Source organism: Protopterus annectens, chromosome 13.part0 (genome assembly GCF_019279795.1).
Source record: "Protopterus annectens isolate FY-2018-M chromosome 13.part0, PAN1.0, whole genome shotgun sequence".
NCBI classification, from domain to species: Eukaryota; Metazoa; Chordata; order Ceratodontiformes; family Protopteridae; genus Protopterus; species Protopterus annectens.
The window spans coordinates 802,794,782-802,816,401 of NC_056747.1; the positions used below are offsets into that span (position 1 = coordinate 802,794,782).

General features: G+C 42.6%; 1 protein-coding gene across 1 annotated transcript in view; it reads left to right on the forward strand.

The window, feature by feature from the left end:
- The window catches only part of VMP1 (vacuole membrane protein 1), a 1,640,696-nt gene that overhangs the window by 395,590 nt on the left and 1,223,486 nt on the right, over window positions 1-21,620 (forward strand). The gene's annotated exons all lie outside the window — the stretch shown is intronic.

The following is a 21,620-nucleotide window of genomic DNA, read 5'->3' on the forward strand; positions in this document are numbered from 1 at the left end:
GAAGTGTCCATCAGAATCTTCTGCTCCAGTATAGACTCCAAAGACACTAATGAATTGAATACCATGTGGTTTTGATCCCAACCTATACTCCACCTCTGGATCCAGAGTTAATTGCCCTTATTACTATTCAAGCTTCTCTCAGTAGAAGTGAGAAGCCATATCTGCTGCATCCTTTAAATCCTATAAAAGTGCCTTAAAAGTCAATTTAGATCGCCTGTTATAGAAGCTCCTTAAAACTCAGATTGAGGTGGGGGTAATTGTAATTCCCTTGGCTCTGAATCTGATTGGATCCATACATTTCTCTCTAATCAAGGTTCCCTCACTGGTCTATACATCTGCTGATGTCCATTTGGATCCATATGGTCAGCCAGATTCTGTGGCCAGGGAATCAATCATTGCAGGTGGCATTGACTCCAGGGATTTTGGATCGGACTCACCTGGCTCTGCAGCGTCTTGGCGTTAAGCATTCAAGTGGATGCCTCCACTGGTGCTATTGGAGACACTAGCCTTTGAGATCTCAGCTCTAAATTCTCACCTCAGTGCCATCCACTAAGTAGGATCCAAGGATCTCATCCTGGTCATTGTCACATTTTTCATTTGGAGTTTGAGTTGGCCATGTGTTCAGTTTCTTTCGATCCCACAAGATGTTGAAGTGCCTTTTTGACTGCTGGTGGAGATCATTTCATCACCATGCCAGGCAGATCCACAGGTTCCTCTGGAAATTTTCACCCCATGATTCCTGCTCATTGGGTTTACCTTCACAACAGGCATCATCTGGGCAGGGTCGGTCCATTGACCCGAAACTTCCTGTGTTAGTGCAGGGACATTCCTTAGAAGAATAAGAAGCCTCATCCTGTAAGTCATACAAGATAAGTATTTGCAAGAAGAAGCATTTAGACTGTCCAGCTGAGTCTGTCACTTTAGATACTTATTCAGGTTATGGTGAAGGGCTCCCCACAATCACAATCTTCTCTTGAGGAAGTTTTCTTCAGAGAGATCCTGTAGCTGATAAGACGGAGGGGATCTCGGCCAACTGACCTCTTCATAGGATTAAGTAGTATTGTTTGAGGCATACAGAATGACACCTTTTACTTCCTGGGTTGTCACTGCTGTTGACAAGATGGTGGAGTTGGCAGTGAGGAAATCATGACAGGAACCCAACACATGTGAATATGTCTTAAGGAAGCCTGACATGATACTATACCTTCCTAAGTACAGGCTCTTCTGGTCAAATACTGCCCTGTTAGAGTCCATTATAATTGTGGCAGCCACCAAAAAAGAGTTGTCTAAGGACTCGTCATCTATGCATACACCCAACAAGGAGTCCCAGGCTGTGGAGAGACTTGGAAAACAGGCACATGTTTCCAGCTAGTTTGCTAACTGTGCAGCAAGATATGACGGCCATATGACAAGGTTCCAGAGGAATGTCACTCAGCAATTATTTCCACTATGAAGAAACCAAAAATGCCAGAATTAGAGAAGCAACTTTAAATCAATCTGTCAACATTGTCCAACATTGCCAACCTGGCCATGTGCCTCTGTTACGTAATTAGGTAGATGGATGCAGTGAGGGTAGCCATAACAGGCATTGCTGCGACTCTGTGTGGTTGCGTCTAATTTTGCAAACACCTTTAAAGCGTCTTTCACAAATGCCTCTCTGAAGGGACCACCTTATTTGGTTCCACAGTGAAAGAATGAATACAGAAGAGTAAGCAGGATGGCAAGACCCTCTCTGCGGAATGAGTAAAATTCATGACACCTCAATGCACCTTTAATAAGCACTAAAAACTTCCTCATTTACTTTGGTATTGTAAGTCAAGACTTTAGTATGACTCCTCATCTGCCAGAAGTGGCTGAGGCAGAGGAGGCCACTTCAGTGAACACTGGCCCAGAGGCCAGGGAGGTACACAGAACCTGGGAATTCCCTAGGCCTTTCTGACAGACAGCTGCAGAATCCCTGAAGGTTTGCCTGGTTGCTCCACTCTGGAGGCAGTTGGAGGATGTATATCCCGCTTCCGTCACTCTTGGTTTGCCATCACATAAGACAAGTAGGTAAGAGGGGTTTTATTAAGAAGTTATCATATTCCATTTTTGGAGCTCCCCTCCCCCTGAAACCTCATTGCCAGATCCTTCACTTAGTCTGGCAAAGGCTGCTAAATAAGAGGTTTGTTCTCTTTTGCAAGAAGGAGCCATCCAGCAGGTCTCACTAGACCGACTTGGGTCAGGATTTTGCTCATGCTTCTTTTTTGTTCCAAAGAAAAAGCACCTGTGGCCCTTTTTAAATTTCCTAAACAATTATGTCAAAAAGACCCTATTTAGAATAATCTTATTGCAATTAGTTCTTCCATGTCTTTAGAAGAACAAATGGATGTACTGTATGGAGCTTTAGGAAGCTTCCCTTCACATAAAAACAGAGGAGTCCGAGAGCTTCCTAGTGCTATGTGTAGGAGCCAGTCATTAATAGTTCAGAGCCCTGTCATTTGATCTCATCTCAGCCCAGAGGGTGTTCACCAAGTGCATGGTGGTAGTAGCAGCTCATCTATGCCTTCAAGGGATTCAAAGTTTTCCCTTAACTAGATGACTGGTTCCTGGCTGCCCGTTTCAAGGAGTCTCTTCTTCAAGCAAAGGAGTATTTGCGTCACTTATGTGCTTGCCTAGGTATCTCAGTAAGCCTAGGAAAATCCAACTTGATGCCCGCTCAACATCTATTCTTTCTAGGCTGTCATCTGGACACAGCCATAATGCTGATCTCTCTTCCACCAGATAGAATCACATCATTGAAAGCTGCTGCACAAAGTCTTCTGTAATTCTGTTGTCCTTCAGCACATTTGATCTTGAGAGTTGTCGGGCTCATGGCAGCATTGCTTTTGATGTGCAATTTGCTCATTGACGTATGAGAATCCTGCAATGGTTACTGCAGTCTCAGTGGTCTCAGAAGTATGATTTCCTGTTTCATCCAATTAGGATAACTCCATCGTGCAGAAATCATCTAAACTGATGGCTTCATTCTTCTCTGATAGCTGTGGGCAGTCCTTTCCAAGTTATTCCTCCACTAGCAACTGTAACTACAGACACATCCTTCCTTGGGTGGGGAGGTATTGCGAAGGGAGAATGGTCCAAAGGTTTTGATCAGACTTGGAGACTTGTCTTCATATAAATGTCCTAGAGGTGAGGGCAGTTTTCCTTTTTGTTAGAGCTACAGGACTGGCTCCCTGTAGGATTGATAAATATTCAGAGAGACAATATGACAGTAGTCTGGTACATAAGCAAGGGGAGCTATATCCTAATATCTATACTGCGAAGCCATGAGGGTAATGCAGTGGGTGATGCCCTGTCACTGTTTTCATATTGTAACACACATCCTTAGAATGTGCAACGATCTTGCGGACAGGTTTAGCAGGAATCTTCTCTTAACCTCACGAGTGGTTTCTGAACTGTCTAATAGCAAAGGAAATCTTCAATTGCTGGGACAAACCATGATGCATTCTGTTTGCTACCCTACATCAAGTACAGTGAGTATTTTGCAATTCTCACTCAAGGACAGAACCCTAGGGACGCCCTGTCCAGTCGTCTGCTTCTATGGCTACTTTATTCATATTACCCCATTCCATTCTTGACCAAGTTCATACAGAAAGCTGTTTGGTACAAGGCCACAGTCATCTTCATTGCCCCGTTTTGGCCCAGACAGATATGACTTCCCCTCTTAAAACCTTACCTGAAGGAATCTTCTTTGTTCCTCAGTTTGCTGCTGGATCTCCTCTTACCCACCCATGGAACCTTGCACAGACATTCCCAACCTGAAATGAAGTGCATGGTTTCTCCAATGCCAGCGATGCCAAGGGACTCATCCTTTCCTGCTTATGTTCAATACATCTGTACAGCTTCCCAAAAATCGTCTATACGTAAAGTGTATCTTTGTGAATGGAAAAGATTTGGCATCTGTGTGGTATTTCACAACACAGAACCATTTTCAGCTTCTGTGGAGGATGTACTATATTTCTTATCTACTGTGTTTTTTTTCTGGGTCCAGCTTCTCCACTATCAAGGTGCAGTTGGCAGCTGTTTCTTCCTTCCACGTTGTTTTTTCTGGGCTTTCCTTTGGGTTCTCATAAGTTATGTACAGCCTTTTTAAAAGGTACTTTCCATGTGAGGCCTCCCATAAAGGACCCAGCTACTCCTTGGGCTTGCATCATATTGGAAGCACTGTCCAAAATGCCATTTAAGCTGGCTGCATCTGTAGAATTGAAATTCTTGCTTTTGAAGACAAAACTTTCAGTAGCTATCACTTTGGCCAGGAGGATTTCAGAGCTGCATGCCTTATTCTCTGTTCCTCCTCCTGTTGTATTCCATAAGGATAGGGATAGGTTACTCTGAGAGCCAACTCCTTTTCTTCCAAAAGTAGCTTCTGAGACCAATTTTTCACAGTCAGTACATCTTCCAGTGTCTTACCTGAGTTACCAAAGCAAAGGAGAGTACATTTTATGTACATTGAGTGTATATAGGCAAATTGTTTTCTAAATTTATAGGACAGCTTCCTTCAGGAAAGATGAACAACTATTTATATCCTTTCCACAAAACAAACTGGGCGAGAAGGTATTGAAGATTTCATTGTCTAGATGGTTGTCGGACTGTGTGCGTTTCATCTATACTTAATACAATAAATGTTTGCATTACAAGCCTAAAGCTTATACCAGTAGTGCTTTGGCAACTTCTGCAGCCTTTTTCAGGTCTCTGTCCTTGAATGAAATTTGTCAAACTACTACATGGTCCTCAAATTGTACATTTTTCAAGCACTAAAAGTTAGACTGTATTTCCAGACTCAGAGTTTCATTTGCAGCCACTTGAGGATAGAAACCCCAGTCTTGAGGTCAGTCATTAGTCAGCTGGGGATTCTGACCGATATGTTGGATCAGATGAAGTGGATGAATAGGACACAAAAGGTATGTACTTATGACAACCCACCTTTCATCTCCCTGCCAATGTGCCAGAACCCTAGATCTTCCTGAATGAAAGAATCCATCATTATTTCATGAGTGGTCCATGAACCAAGTAATAGATGGGGGGAAATTTCTTTGTAAAGAGAAAAATTGGATCGAAGGCACACCAAATTGCTTGCCATCCAGGTTTTTTATATGCTTTTCTGAACACCCCCCCCCCCCATCACTCACCAGAGAAGCTTTAGATCCAGTGTGATGAGCTATTTTGAAAGGGGTAAAAGTGCAAGTTCTGTGAGATCCTGTTGACAGATGCCCATAAATATCCGTGATTAGTGCATTGAAGGCCTTAAATAAGTAGGTAACCCAAAGAGTACACAGGTCTTGTTTACTCTTTGAGTTACCTACCCAGCTATACTGCTAGAGCGATACAGTAGCTCAAGCTACTCCCGAGCTTTCAGCTCTATTTTTATACTGATCAGTGAACCCCCCCCCCCCATCCATCAGTGGCCAATTTGAGAGTCCTGCGGGTGTTGTACGCTGTTCGGTGTGTGATAGTACATGGCCTGTGCACTTAATTTAAGCAGCGTCACTGCTATTTTTCTCCCACTTTAATTTAATTTCAGCCTTGATTCAATGCCAGAGCCGTACTGACTCCATATGTTTCAATCCTGATACTGCTAAGCCGCGTAACGGCTTCCTGAACTGGACTTGGCTTTAATCAGCTGTTGTAACCCAGAAACTGCATAACGTCTCCTAGAACTGATGCGGCTTTCATCAGCTGCTCTAACCCAGAACCGGTTAGCTTCAACAGTACCTGCGTTGTGCGCAGGACTCTGCTTTAACTGCTGCCTTCCCCCAGAATCTATTCTCTCTAAGTGCTCCCCCATTAATGCCACACAGGCATGATTGAGTAGTCCTGATCCCTGAATTATCTTATCAGCTGAAGCTGCTACTGTACCCTACGATATCTAGCCTAGAAGTAGCTCCTGCTTACAGGACTTTCAGAGCAGCTATCTCAACGTAATTGCCGCTCGTAACCAACACTCTGAAATATTCCTGAACTAGCAAGTTGACCTCAGCTGTGGCAATACATAAATTAATTCCACTGTAAATTACCTTCACACAGACACGTCCTTTTGCATAAAAACTCTGTGCCTTGATTTAGTTCCTAAGCTGCAGACAATACTGAATGGTTTACTGGCTGCTTATGATGTCCACAAATGTTACAAACATGAGTTATCCTAGCCAGCACTACTTAGGTGTCTATCGTGTGTAAATATTTTGTGCCTAGACGTTGTTGTTGAGCTGCAGGTAACACTGAGTGGTTTTCTGGCCATTTATGATGAACGCAATTTTGTTTTTACTGCAAATTACACCTGACTTCTCTATTAAATGTTTTTATTAGGCCATTGATGCCATAGGCTTATACACAGGAACTATTAAGCGGTTTTCTGGCCGTTTTTGCTGTCCGCATGTTTTACTGCGACTTACAGCTGCCTGCTGTACATAATTGTCTATACTAGATTATTGATTCCATTGGATTACTGTTCCTCGTTTTTAGTGGCTATACAACTTCACAAAGTATGGGTAGTCTGACAGCATGTTCCAGTTAACTACTTATGTTTTTGCTAGTGAATGTGACTGCTTAAGCTTACAATGTCTGACTATACGGCCTATCTGTGAGCAGCATCCTGTCTGTATTGCTGTTTCCTATCTTGTAAATGCTGTCTATTGTACTAGAGCCCTGCTTATATATCTTAGCAGAGGTATGTGCTGCTCTGACTCAATAATTCCTTTAGATGAGTTGGTAACGGTTAAATTAATTACTAGAGCCTGCATCTTTGAGCTGTAATAAATCTGTGCTGCTCTTCCTAATTCCATACATTTTTGTCCTGCATCTTTAGTTTTAATAGAAGTCTGTGCTGCTCTAAACAATAATTCACCTAGATGTTTTCTACTGTTTGTTCCTAATGTGCTGTAGTTTGAAACTGTTGCATTACCTATGATTAATTGTTTTGGAACTGTGCTGCATTTCCATGGTAAATTGATTGTATTAATGTTTCCCTCCTGCTCTCTCCTTTCTACCCTCCTTCTCTTGAAATAGTTCACTACTACTGATCTAATTATTCATTTTTTCTCTCTGTTGCTTTCTTTTGCTGCTGTAGTTTTTTATTCTAGGTGTACAATTGCTCATTTATTCCTTTTCCTTACAGTGTGTACCTGCTGAATCACTACCACCCCAGGTGCCTCCCTGTCCTCTACTTGGAATCCCTGACTTCCCGTCCTTGAACGGACATCGTAAAAGGACTCCTGCTGTGCTTCTATTACATCCTTGCCTCCCCAAGAGCTAATATCAAGTGTATGTACCCTATTGTAAATTAAACAGTAAATTAAAAGTGCCCTCTTGTATAGTAACCCGGTGAGCAAAAGCTAGCAGCCTACCCTGGTTTTAATCCTCCCTCTCTACCTTCTTGGCTTCTTCCCCATTTCCCTTGTCCAAGATCTGTCTTTGTAATTACCCAGTCTGGCCACTAGGTGGCAGCATTCCTGCTTCTTTCTTCACCTCTATATATGCCTACACCACCTTACCCTAACTCTTCCCTGTTCTTAGCCCCAGATTTAGCCTATCACTCTTTTACACTATCTCTGCCCTGTATAGTCTCTAGCTCTTGTGACACTTCTGCTTCCTTCAGCTCTAATACTGAGTGCCTTTACTGTAGTCTCCTTACCTCAGATCTCTTCTCTCCTTCACTGATAAACTTCATCCTCCTCCTCCTTGGCTCTACCCGTTCCGTTCGCCCTTCTGGCTCCCTCTGCTCCCCTACCCTCAAATCTCACCCGCCCCAACACCTCTACATTTATTCTACCCTTTCTCCACCAACTCATCCCAACTACCCAATAGAATCCCTTCTAAATGTACTGCCCGCCCCTCTACACACCCTACCTAATTATCCAATAAAAGCTTTTTCCTCTTTACAAACTCCTCCTCTCTTCCTCCTTTATAAACACATTCTCACTCTCTCTTCCCCCACCATTTAAACCCCCTCCCCTGTTTCATTTTAACCCAGTTAAGCTTTTGCTTTGTCTCTACCCCCTCTGATTTCTCAACTGCTTCTTCCCCCCTGAATTATTCCCATTAAACTACCTTTGTCCCACTATGCTTCTCTTAATTCTCCACACCCTCCAGGCCCCCTGCTTCCTCCTTGTATTCCTAATTCCCCTATCTTATGCCAGCTCATACTCCTCCAATGTACCACCTATCCTACCTTCATCTCAAACTGACACGCTCACCACTCTGCCCCCATTCATTCTCTCATTTCTACCACATCTCCTCTTCCCTTATTTAGCCTCACCCCCTCCACGTATTCTGTCCTAAATTTATCACCTCTACAGCCAAAATACTTACCCCTAAACTAATGTTACTTCTGCCTAAACTCGAGCAAAATAAACCCAAATGGCTAAAGGTTCCTTCCTTCAACAACCTAATATTAGCTGGGGATATCCATCCCAACCCTTGCCCAAGCCCCCTTACTAATAACTCCCTCCCCTCTCTCCCCCCCCCCACAATACCCTAAAATTCTTTACTCTCAGCGCCCAAAGTCTCAACAGTAAAACTCGCCAGTTTCAAACATGGCTAAGTCATAACCAACCTGACATCTTAGCCATCTCAGAAACCTGGCTCAAACCCCATATTTATGACTCTGAAATCCTGCTTAAAGGATTTCAATCCCTCAGAACTGACCAACTAACTAAAAAAGGCAGCGGCACTGCCCTAATCTACTCTAATCTTTTTACCTTAATTCCTCTCCAAATTCCAATCCCTCAATTCACCAATACCGATGTAACAGTTGGTCTACTAAAAATGAGCAAGCACAAGAATATCTGCATCATAGCCCATTATATATCTCCTGGTAATAACATCTCTACCCTCGAAGATATCCTCTTATGGGCCTCATCTGAAATTAATTATGAAACTTGCATTCTAGGGGATGTAAATCTCGACTGGAACAAGTTCAATAGTCCCTCTCCCTCCTTATCCATTAACCTCTATAACATCACTCAAGTAATCCTGTCCTCCACCTGACCCAACCAAACAAATCCACCAGGATCCATTATAGACTGGATCCTAGTCACCCATCCAAATAATATAACTTACTCTGGCATGATTCCCAATACCATTAGCGACCAATTCCCTGCCTTCATACATCTTTCAACTAGCTCTACCCCTCATCAGCATCAATACATCCTCACCTGCAACATTAGCAACTTCAACCCCTCAACTTTCTCAAATATCCTCAAACAAATGAACTGGCAAATCCTAAACACCCTTCCTCTTGATAAAGCTATAGACCACTTCAACTCTATCTTCCTCAACACTCTAAACTCCCTGGCCTCACTAAGGAACGGAAGGATAAAAACAAATACCGCTCCATGGCTCCAAAGAAACCAAACAAATTATGCTTCAAAGGGACAAATCCTGGAAGCTTTACCATAACAACAAACTGCCCAAAAACCCTGATCAAATACAAACAACCCCGTAACCTCGCAAAAAAAGCATCACTAAGGTCAAACAATCCTACTACATTAAGCTCCAGTCCAACAATAACAATAACCGCAAACAGTTCTGGAAATCCATAAACTCCCTTCTCAACCCCGGCTCCAAGAACCACCCCTGTCCTGACCCAAGTATATCTGACCTTGAATTAGGCTCCAAATTTAATTATTTTTTTATTGAAACCATCTCTAACCTGACCAAGATCTTCCCTAACAATAATCCACCCGACCACCATTCCTCATCACCTAACCACCCTATGTTTGAGCTTAAACCAGTCTCTACCAATTTCATAAAAAGACTTCTATCCAAACTTAAACCTTGCTCCAATGCTCCTGATAATATTTCCTCCTGCCTAAAATGTGCAGCCGACAATATCGCACTCCCAATCAGCATCCTAATCAACAGATCTACAAAGGAATCATATGTACCCAAAGTATGGTGTTCAACCTACATTCTTCCTCTCTACAAAGGTGGTAAAAATACTGACATGGCAAACTTCCGGCCCATTGCTTTGCTTTCTCCAATCTCCAAAATCTTAGAAAAATGTATCCACCTCGCACTTGTGCCTTTCCTAACCCAAAACCAACTTCTTACATCTACCCAGCATAGCTTCTGCCCAGGCCATAACACCACAGCTGCTCTACTCTCCTACTCAGAAACTGTTAACCAAGCCCGAGATTCAGGACATTTAGTTTCCACGGTTCTTCTCGACCTTTCTAAAGCTTTTGACACCGTCTCCCATAAACACCTTATCTATCATCTCTCCAACCTAAACCTCACACCAAACACTGTATCTTGGTTCTCTAGCTACCTGTTAGATTTCAAGCAGTCAAATAGAAGAGCACCACCTCCTCCTTTCTTCCTACCTCAACTGGTGGCCCTCAAGGGTCCATCCTCGGACCTATGCTTTTTAACATTTTTATCAATAGCTTTCACTCTGGTATTCCTGATGCCAAAATTATTCAATACACAGATGATTCTGTTAGTCTGCTCTGCCTCAAACCTCCATGAACTGCTGACTAAAACCCAAACTGCTTTTTCTACCACTGAAAACTGGATGCAACAAAACCACCTGTCTCTAAATGCAAATAAATCTAAAATTCTACTATTCTCTCCATCCAAGACGTACTCTTATGACAAAAATTAATTCAAAGTCCTTAGCCATACCAACTCTTCCATTGAAGTGGTTCCCTTTGCAAAACTTCTTGGCATTACTATTGATGAACACCTCAAGTTCGATATCCATGTCCAACAAAATATAAAGAAAACCCACCAAAAGCTAGGTATGCTTTATAGGAACAATCTCTTTCTCTCAAACTCTGCTAGGCTTACTTTAGCTACTACTTACCTCCTCCCATCCCTTTTATATGGAGCCCCTCTTCTAACTAACCTGACCACTACCAACACCTCTGAATTGGAAAACTGCTATAATAAGATCTCCAAATTTGCCTCCAGATCCAAAAATTCCACCCATCACTGCCATACCCTTAATTCTCTAAACTGCCTAGAACTCCCTAATTACCTAGACTACCTCCAACTTACCACAGCACACCCTACACCCCCAATTGACCACTCAGATCTGAACATCAAAACGTAAGTACTATCCACAAACCAAAATGACCTGCTTGCCAACTTCTCTTCTCTTTCTCGCTAGTCAAGAAATGGAATTCTCTCCCATCCACTCTCAGGACAATAACTAACTCAGAAAACTTTAAAACTCAGCTTTTCACTTACTTGTACTCCAAATGGAAATGCACCTGCTTTCACCCTGTCTAATTATTTCTAACAAATGGCCTAAGGAGGTGTTGCTCCCAGGTTCCTGTTCTGTCTAACACCCCAGCAACTATCTCCCTGTGCTGACTCAAGCTCTCTGCAATTGCTTCTCAAGAACACCATATCTACTTTGTAAATAGCTTCTTCTGTCAAATGAATGCATGTAAAGTATTTCCTTACTCTAATCGATTATGTATAATGTTTCTGCACTTCAATTGTAATGAAGAAAAATTCTCAAATGAATCTCTACAGTACAACCATCCAGATACATCAAAATTATCTTTGTTAAACAAGCCTGATACGGGAATGTACATACTTGTAAACTGTACTTTATTATGTAACTTACTTACTTTTGTATCTTTACTGTTTGTTATATTGGAGCTTTTCTCCCCAGGCCTCCAATGAAAACGGGCTCTCTTGGGCCCAGTGGACTTCCTCGGTCACCAAACTGAAATACATAATTTCTGGTTTCCGCAATTGTACATGGACAACACCACAGTGAAATGGTATATAAACAAACAGGAGGGTACCAGAATTTACCCTCTCAGACTGGCTAAGATATTTTGGAAGGTAGCAGTTCAGCTCAGTCTTAACTCTTCAGGCTTCATACATTCTTTTGGAGCAAAACCTTATTGCGGACAAGTTCAGCAGGACCAGGACATACCCCCATGAATAGAAACTTCATCCTGGGGTTCTTCCAAGAATTAATCTAACTGTGAAGGACACTTCAAGTAGATTTGTCTGAAAGCATTCTCATTCTCATGGACAGAAATGTTTCTGTATGCTTTTTCACCCTTTTCACTAATAACCAAGGTTCTTCTAAAGATCCAGAAAGGCACTTCAGAAATTGTGATGGTAACTTCCTTTTGAACAGGGCAACGTTGGTTCTCCCTTTTTAGTTTGGCCAAGGTCAGTTACCACAAGCTTCGTAACAGACTGGATTTACTCACACAAGACGGGGAAATTGATGCATCCTAATCTTGAAGCTCTTCAAGATGAAGTTAGCTCTCAACCAATCAGGGACAAATCTCAAAGGAATCTGGGACAAATTCAGAAAAAATCAGGGACAATTAGGGACACTTTTAAAATATTAGTTCTATTAACTTGGAACGTTAACAGAATTATAGAATGTGGATTAATATACATTTCCTGAAGTAAAATAAGTATTCAGCTCTTAATTGTTGTCATTATTTATGAAGTATAATTCACCACCTTTTGTCCAAAAGGCACCAGTGTTGAGGGATTAAGAGGGACAGAGCTAAAATTTGACTCAAAATCAGGGACGTCCCTGAAAATCGGGGACAGTTGAGAGGTACTTCAACTAACTGCCTGGATGAATTTTGATACCTTTTAACCACCTTTTTTCCTGAGGACATGCAGCTGGTACTAAAGGGCGCAAGAAAAACCTGTACTAGAAAATCATATTTGTGTAAGTGGAAAAGATCAAAGAACCAGTATCTTCTTCAAGCCAGGCTTCCTCTGGTTCTTGATTATTTGAGTTACCACCCTATGGCCTATTGTATTAGTCTATCAAGGTATATTTGTCAGCCATTTCTGCTTATCTAGATTTGGATCCTCCCATTTCTAATAATGCCAAGTAAAATAGTTTCTGAAAGGGATTTTACATACTAGGCCACCTAGGAAACAGGTTACCCCTCCTTGGTATCTTCATTTTGTGCATGAAAAGCTTACCCTGTCTGCATTTTAACCAACTCATCAGTCTGATATGAGGTCTTAACACTGAACACTGCTCTGACATCTGCTAGAGAGTATTCGAGTTACAAGCTCTTATAAGTCAACCCTACCTAGTGTTTTCACAAGGGTAGGGTTTATTTGAGAACAAATCCTACCTTTATGCTTAAAGATGTCTCAGTTTTTTAATCTCTCAGCATACCTCTCAACCATACTGAATTCCTCCGAATTTCCCAGTTTTGAGGCTAAAGTAATGGGGTGCCATGAATTACTGAGTGGCCCCTTCAAATCATGATTTTTTTTTTTATTTACAATTTTTTTGATAATGCTGATGTCATTGCACATTGCCAGCATGCAGGGACGTGCATGATGACATCAGCATCATGAGACTGTGTCTGACCCTGACTGCCTGCAGAACAGTAGAGATTTAAAAAAATAAATAAATAAAAAAGTTGTTGTTGGCAGCAAGCCCACCCATGACTAGCAGCAGCTAACGAAAGAGGACGTTGCGACGATCTGACGAGGTCACTATGAGTATGTATGAGGTGAGCAAAGGGCTAATAGTATGCTGTTTAGAACTGTATGTTGAAAGCTTTCATTGCCTGGTCTGCTAGTACTGTTATTTCTTTTGCGTGCATAGTGGGATATTTCTCAACAAAATGAGTCTCTCTAGGACTAAGTTACAGATTGTTGTAGAAATGTATATATTATTTGTTTGAAGCTTTTTTTCTCCGGGCCTCCACTGAAAATGGGCTGTGTCCCAGTTAGACTTTCCTGGTAAATAAATCTTAAATTGTGTTATGTTTTATTTGCTTTTATTTACTGGGTTTGTCCATCTGGGGTTAGACATCCCTTTTCAGCAGATGCCCAGGGAGAAAAGTTCTGTAATAATACAAACATTTTAAACATATGTGAGAAGGCACTAAAAGTAAAGTACAGTCAACATGTATTTAGTATTAAGAATGGATACGTAAGAGAGGAATCAATTTTAACAGTAATAAAGATCACAGAAGAGGCTGTGGGGTGGCAGAATATAGGTTTGATTCAATAAGAGGCAACACTTTTTTTTATAGTAATCGAGATCAAAATAGTGCAAGGTGAGAGATGGAAATTTAATTGGAAGGGGTCAGAGCCAGGAGTCTTTACCGTTTAAGGTGGATTTTGAACCATTTCTGCTTAATTTTTGTTTGTGAGGATAGATTATTCCATAGTTTAACAACAAATTAATAGAAGGTGTCACCAGTAGGTTATTTGTTGGGGTTATATGCATAAGTTGTACAAGCGGAGGAGGGATCTTTTGGTGTGGTATCATTGATATTATTTAAGAGCTGGACATTGGTTGGGATTGTAGACTTTTTTGGTCTTGGTTGAGAGAAGGTTAAAGTATGTGGAAGTTCTATTCATGAGAGTTTTTAGGGCTTTGTATGGCTGGTTAGTTACAAATATTGCAATTTTTATTATAGCTTTGCTCTAAATGTTTTGAGAGAGAGGATTGTAAGTACGGAAGCAGTGTAGAATGTAGATGCAGTATGTTCTTGGGATGGATTGCTTAAGAACTGGGAGGGGGGTCTATAGAAAGGTCTAGCTTTTTATTTCTTTACTGTATCTTTGAAGATCGAATTTTAGGTTTTAAACTAGTATGACTCTTAAGAGTTTGGTATGGGGCAACCAGTTCTACTGAGGTGTTGCTGGAGGAGGTTAGAATAAAGAGATTTTTTTTGTCTGGAAATTTGAAATGTTCTCTTAATAATAACACAGTTTTGTGGACAATCCTTAAAATTAAATGACCTGATTAGTGGGGTCAAACACTTTCTGAAAAACACAGTAGTTTGGTTCACAGTAGCTATCAAGTTCCACGGGCAGTTGTATACTTTAAGGTACAATATATGTAGTTTGTGCAGAACAAAGCATGTTTTCTTATCAGTTAGTTTTGCTGGCAGGCATTCAATTCTTGATAAAGTTTCTCTATAAAATTCTACAAATATACCTATGTTGATATAATAACTTAGTTGCCATTCTAATTCACAGATATTTAAATGTACATCTAATGTCCTTCCCTAGATATCTTGATTGATCTGCTGAATTGCACAGAATTTGAGAAACTGTGTCCCAAAAATTGCCCAATATGTCTAACAAAGGCATTGGTCATTCTAAAGTGTCTAATGTTCAGTAAATGCTCATTCACTCGCTCCCTAAAGCACCTACAAGTTTTTCCTATGTAAAATGCAGGACATGCTTCACATTTAGCTAAATAAACATGTTGACTGTGACAATTAAAATGTCCCTGAATAGATATATGGCAATCATGAACCCTAATACGTTGCCCTGTTTCCATGCTGTACCTACAGGTACTACATCTCCCACATTTGAAATTGCCTAATGGTCGACTAGTACTGGCAAGTTTACTAAGCGACCCCCTCTCAAGAATCTCCTTAAATGATCTGTCTCTCCGAAACACAAATTTAGGAGCAGTCCCCATCCTTTCATCCACATTTTTGTCCAGCCTTACGAGACCCCAATTCTTCCAAATGGTGTAGACTTTATAGAGTTTACAACATAATGTTTTATATGTGTTTAATTGTTGTATGTATTACTAATTTAAATGTTTTAAATGAATCAGTATTGTTGCTTTTAGTTTTCAAGTTTATTATTGAATAATTGGTTAATGGGTGGGGGTATTTAAGGGAATGTTCAGGCATGTATTATTGTTCTGATGAAGTCCTTTAGGTTGGGACGAAACCTAGGTTAACATTTCATCTTGTGTTACCATCAGTTTTATCATTAAAGTCTGGTTTAGTTTGCTGTTCTCCAGTCGTTTCTTTGGTAGAGTTGTGTTCGGTTGCCAGTTTGTGTGTAAGTAACCTTACTTAACAGTAGATGTTCTAACAGATCACTGTTGCAGTAGCTGTCTCTCCCTCCAGCCCTCTTTTTCTTGCTTAAGTTTTTTTTTTTTATTGTTGCCAGGGTTCGATGGTTGTTTCACTTTTTTTTTTGGGGGGGGGGGGCATATAGTGCATTATTGGCTTTGATTCCTAGCACAAGTTTTCAGGCCTTTGCCCTCCCTACAAGGCAGAAAGTACTCTGAAGCATTTGCACTCCAACTGCCTTTTATATGGAGCTCTGCTGGAGCTCCTAGCAGTTGGACTGCATACAAGGTGCACAAAACTCTGAAGCTGGCTGGTGCAGGGGGGTAAGACCCACTTGACTTAGGTTAAGTCAACAGTGTTCTATTAGAACATCTACTGTTTAAGTTTACTTACACAACTGTACTGTTATTTTCTCTAGTTGGATGGATGTAGGGATTCCCAGATTTTAAGTCCTATGATTTATCATTTATGGGATTGTAGTATGGCCCTTGGCAGTGAGAACAGATTGGAAAAATGACATAAGTAAATAACTACAGCAGTTTAAAACAGAGATGAGAATGCATTACTTTACAGTGACTGATAGATGCATGGAGGGAAAGATGAAGGATGGCTAAGTGCAGTTATATGGAGTATTTCTGCAATTTTGGCGACTTAGCTTTTTTAACAGCTTTACTGTGGTCTTTTGTGAAATAAAATGCATAATTTGCAGTTGCCATGTGGAATGTTTATGCTACAATTTTGAGTGAAAAAGTAAGCAATAGTGAATAGCACTTGACCTATGTAGTGTTTCCCTGCACTTATCAAAATTTTACAGCCGTAGTGTAATTTGACAACTGCAGCATCATTTTGATGGGTGCCAAAGATTGGTGAAGCAGTTACCAGGACACAAAACATACCAGACTATCTTTTTGGGAGTTGTAACAGGTTTGCTTTATTTTTTTAATTCTGTTTGAAGTGGGGAGCGCCAGCCCCACTTAATCTCCATTTTTTTAAAACATTCTAAAATGAGGTGCCATCTGTAATTTCAAACGGAATTAATAATCTGTTTAGCTCTCTGTTAACCCATTTATCAACATCTGTTTATATTGCTTTTTTTTTTTTAATAAAAATAATACTAAACCATGTATACTTCAAGACCAACAAAAATAAAAAATTACACACATTGGTGGTTACTGTCTGCAACATTTATGCTGGGTTCATTGATTTGAAGTTGTTCAATCTCGCCATTTGTTCTTACACGTGGGTTCGGAGCCGATCCATCAGCTCCGTGTCGGCCGCTTTCCAAGCTCTAGATCTCTTAGAAGTTCGAGACACAGTCCCTATCCCATGATGCCCTGCTGCCAAACCCCAGATCTAGTTTGCCGCTGCAACGGATCACACGATCTTCAGAAGAAGTTAGGGCCAGTATCCTTTTTTATTATATATTTGCATATTTAGACCCCTAATATCCATCAGGGATCTAATATTTAGTGAGGCTTCACATATTCCTTCATTTTTGGTGGTTTAGAGTAGGTATCTAAGCTGGTATTTTGTTTTTAGTTCGGAGCGGCTTGCTCTTAGGCTTTTAGCCTTCTTGATTTACTCTACTTGACAGGGCTCTGTCAAATTTAATACCCTATCCCCATATATTCTGTATTGAGCGTTTGTTTTTCTTTATTGTATCCCTTTCTATAGTTATTGCAGTTCAGGGATCTGAACTTCTAAGCTATTTTTGTGGTGTTATTGGACAATTTTTCATAATGTCAGAAAAGTAAAAATCTGGTTTCAAAAAGTGTGACTGTGAACAAAAGATGTCCATCACGGATAATCATAGTTCTTGTGTTTATTGTTTGGGCCTGCTACATTTACAGGAGGATTGCTCTATCTGCCATTCTTTCAGTGGCAGGGTGTTATTAGAGAGGAGTAGGAAATTAGTAGATAGAGGACTGTTGAAATCGGACTTCCAGGATATATTGGATAAGACTGACCAGACCTCCAAGTCCTCGAAGGGGTCGAAGTCGTCTAAGGTGTCTTTGGAGCACAAGTCGTCGGCTCTGAGCATCAGTGGCAAGACTGTGTTACCAGCTCCACAGCCTTCGAAGCCGTGCACCAAGATCTTACCTCTGAGTCAAGTCATTGTGTTGGAATCGGTGTCTGAGGTTTTGAAGTTTCCAATCCTTAAGTCAGTGGCTTCTTCGGCTCCTTCGACCCGTTCTTCTGGTGCCCTTTCTGACATTGATGTGGACCAAGTGGTACAGAGACTGTTGGTGAACCCAGCCCTGGCCAAATTGCTTGCAGCTTCGACCCAGTTGGCTTCAAAGCCTACGATCCCTCCTTCCATGAGTTCTGCTCTTCCTCTGAGGCCAGTTGAGCCTTCGGAGCTGGAAAGAGAGGATCTGATAGTGGTGGAACCCTTGGAGCCGAGGCCTGTTCCAGTGCTGTCTGCTCCTTTGACCTTGACTTCTTCGGTTCTGATCAAAGTGTCTCTGAGCCGACTCTCTCTCGCTGGCTCCGAGGGGGGGAGTCGAACCGACACTTCAGTTCCGACTCTCTCAGGGCTTCGGCGCAGATGAGCTCTGTTCTGTCCTCTGGTTTGGAGCCCGTGGTCTCGGCCCCTGGGAGGCTGCAGTCTTCTTCGGAACCAGCGGACTCCTCGGGTCGGGAAATCGGTGCCTTCGATGCCATGAGGAAGGTCATATCTGCTAAGACCCTCACTTCGGTTTCTTCCTCTTCCTCCCCTAAAGGGCCACGCTCTATCTCTACACCACAGGTTCCAACTAAGCGTCGAGACCCAGAGCCTCAGGTAACCCCATTGGGTGACCCCTGCTTGACTGAGGCTTCACCAGATGCCCGCACTGATGAGGTCCCCAGGAAAAGACTGTTTAAAAGGAGGCATTTAGATTCCCCCCAGGAATCCTTAACATCAGACACCAACTTGGAGGAATCAAAAGGGTCCCCATGGTCCCCCCTCAGAGGATGTCTCTTTTGCAGACATCCTTGAAATACTAAGGCAGAGGGGTGACTGGCAGTCCCTTACCGCTACTGAGGATGAGTCGGTGCTCCTGAAGGCCTTTGGGTCTCAGCCCTCCTCCTCCTGGGTTACTCTGCCTTTCGATGAATTAATGGACTTGATCGCTCGAAAGGCGTGGGAGTCTCCTGATTCTATGGAACTAGTCCTTCGGAGGCCCAACAAATTTATCACCTGCCCTCAGGATAAGTCTTTTCTCACAAAAGGAGTTCCCGTTGATGCCATGGTGGTGGCGGTGGCCACCAAGAAAGACATGTCCGACACCTCTTCCTCTGTCCATCCTCCTAACAGAGATCAGGACGATGGACAGATATGGGAAATGCATCTTTAGTTCTGTGACATTTGCAATGAGATCGCTTAACTATTTAACCCATTTTACCCGTCTTCAATGAGATCTCCTAAAAGAGCTTGCAGATACTCTACAGGGCAACACAGGTGATGCTGTCTCCCAGAAAATGATGTCACAGCTTAACACCATTAATTCCATCGTAAACTCATCCATGAGGCTCATTTCTTATGCAGCGGAGGGATAGAGCCGGGCAGCGGGTTCAGTGATAGCTCTGCGGAGACGATCCTGGATGCGCTTATGCTCCTTTGTGGAAGCCTTCAAGTCTTCCCTTGTGAATACCCCATTTGATGGCTCTTCCTTGTTTGGGCCCAAAGTCAAGGAGACTCTCACTAGATGTGAGCAGGAAGTAAAGACTCTATCTGCTGTAGGAGTCCATTTTTCCACCCCCACTAGACCATACCCCAAAGGGCAGATAGGTGGAAAAGTGTGGTTCCGAAAGTCCCAAGGAGCTTTCCAGAGCACATGTAGTGAAACCCCCTCCAGGAGCAGAGGAGGGGGGTATAATGGTAGACGCTGCCCAGGCGGCAGAGGGGGTCTTCAGAACCAGGGTGACAGGGAGTTCCCTGGCAAACCCTATCAGCGCTCCTGAGAGGAGGCCCGACCGTCCTACTCTGGAGGCAGTCAGGGGTCGCTTAGCTTTATACCCAGATGCCTGGCTAGGAATTGCATCAGATTCCTGGGAAAAAGCATAATCACCAGTGGCTACGTCATTCCCTTTTCAGAATTCCCTTCAATTCGGACAAGAATCCCAAATGTTCCACCCAGTCTGTGGAGTCTAGCAGCCGTAGAAGTTCAGAGGCTGCTGGAAAAAAGTCATCCAGCCAGTCCCGGCAGACCAAATAGGATCCGGAACTTACTCCAGGTTCTTTAGTTCTAAAAAAACAGGGGACTGGAGGCCCATCTTAGACCTCAGCAATCTCAACTCCTTTGTCATAAAGGAAAAGTTCCGGATGGTCATGCTTCAGTCAATAATCCCATTTCTTGAAACGGGCGATTGGATGTGCTCGATAGATCTCAAGGATGCGTACTACCACATAAAAATGGCCAGGCCATCCAGAGATCATTTGCGTTTCCGGCTGGGGGCCAGTCACTACCCATTCCAGGCTCTGCCCTTTGGTCTCACCACAGCCCCCAGAGTGTTCACCAAATGCATGGCAGTGGTCACGGCTCACCTGAGATGTTTAGGATTCCGGGTGTTTCCATATCTGAATGACTGGCTCCTCACCGCCACCACCAGGCATCAACTGATTCACGCCAGGGATTACACTATCAGCCTGTACTCCCAGTTGGGCATAACCTTAAATTTCGAAAAATTTGCTTTATCACCGTCTCAGCATATTTCCTTTATAGGAGCAGATCTAGACACCACCACCACCCTGGTCAGATTGCCTCAAGAACGAGTAATCTCTTTATGAAACCAAGTATCCCTTTTGTTGATGGAAAAGAAAGTCTCTGCATTCCAAGTTCTGAAGCTGTTAGGCACCATGGCAGCGACTCTCATAGCGGTTCCTCTGGGGCTCATGCACATGAGGATATTCCAATGGTTACTCTTTACACAGTGGTCTTATCAACAACTTCCAATGTCACACGAGATTCTGCTGACAAATACTTGCAAAAAGGACCTCCTTTGGTGGTTGAACAGCCACCAAGTTACTGCAGGTCGTCCATTTGTACTGTCCCCTCCCACAGCCACAGTGATCACGGATTCTTCCCTGATAGGGTGGGGGGGCTGTGTCAGGGAAGAACTGTCCAAGATACCTGGTTAAAGATGGAATCCAGTTTGCACATCAGTGTCTTGGAGTTGAGAGTGGTGTTCCTAGCGTTGCAACACTTTCACGACTCTCTACCTCAAGAGACGATTGCAATACAGACAGACAACATGTCTGTAGTCTGGTACATCAACAAACAAGGAGGAACCAGATCTTACCCCTTATGCCGAGAGGCCCTGAGAATTTGGCAGTGGGCTGTATCCACCAGGCGCTTCCTGATAGCAACGCACATCCCGGGGTCCTTCAACGTGATAGTGGACAAATTGAGCAGAGCCATTCTAATTCCTCACGAGTGGTCCCTCAAAGAACGAGTGGCGGAAAGGATATTCCGCAAATGGGGCCAGCTTTGCTGCGACCTTTTTGCATCCCCGATGAATGCCAAATGCAAAAGCTACTTTGCCCTATACTCTCCACCGGGGAACATCCCAAGGGACGCACTCGGACAAGATTGGCCTTCGGGTCTCCTATATGCCTTTCCCCCATCCCCGCTGATCCCCAAATTTTTACAGAAAGCCAAAAACCTGGGAAGGACTGTAATTCTGATAGTCCCGTTTTGGCCTCAGCAGATATGGTTCCCCTTCCTTCAACAATACCAAGTGGAAGAACCCTGGGTTCTGGACCCAGTGCCAGACCTTCTGACTCATTCGTTGGGAGTTCTTTACCCCTCTCTT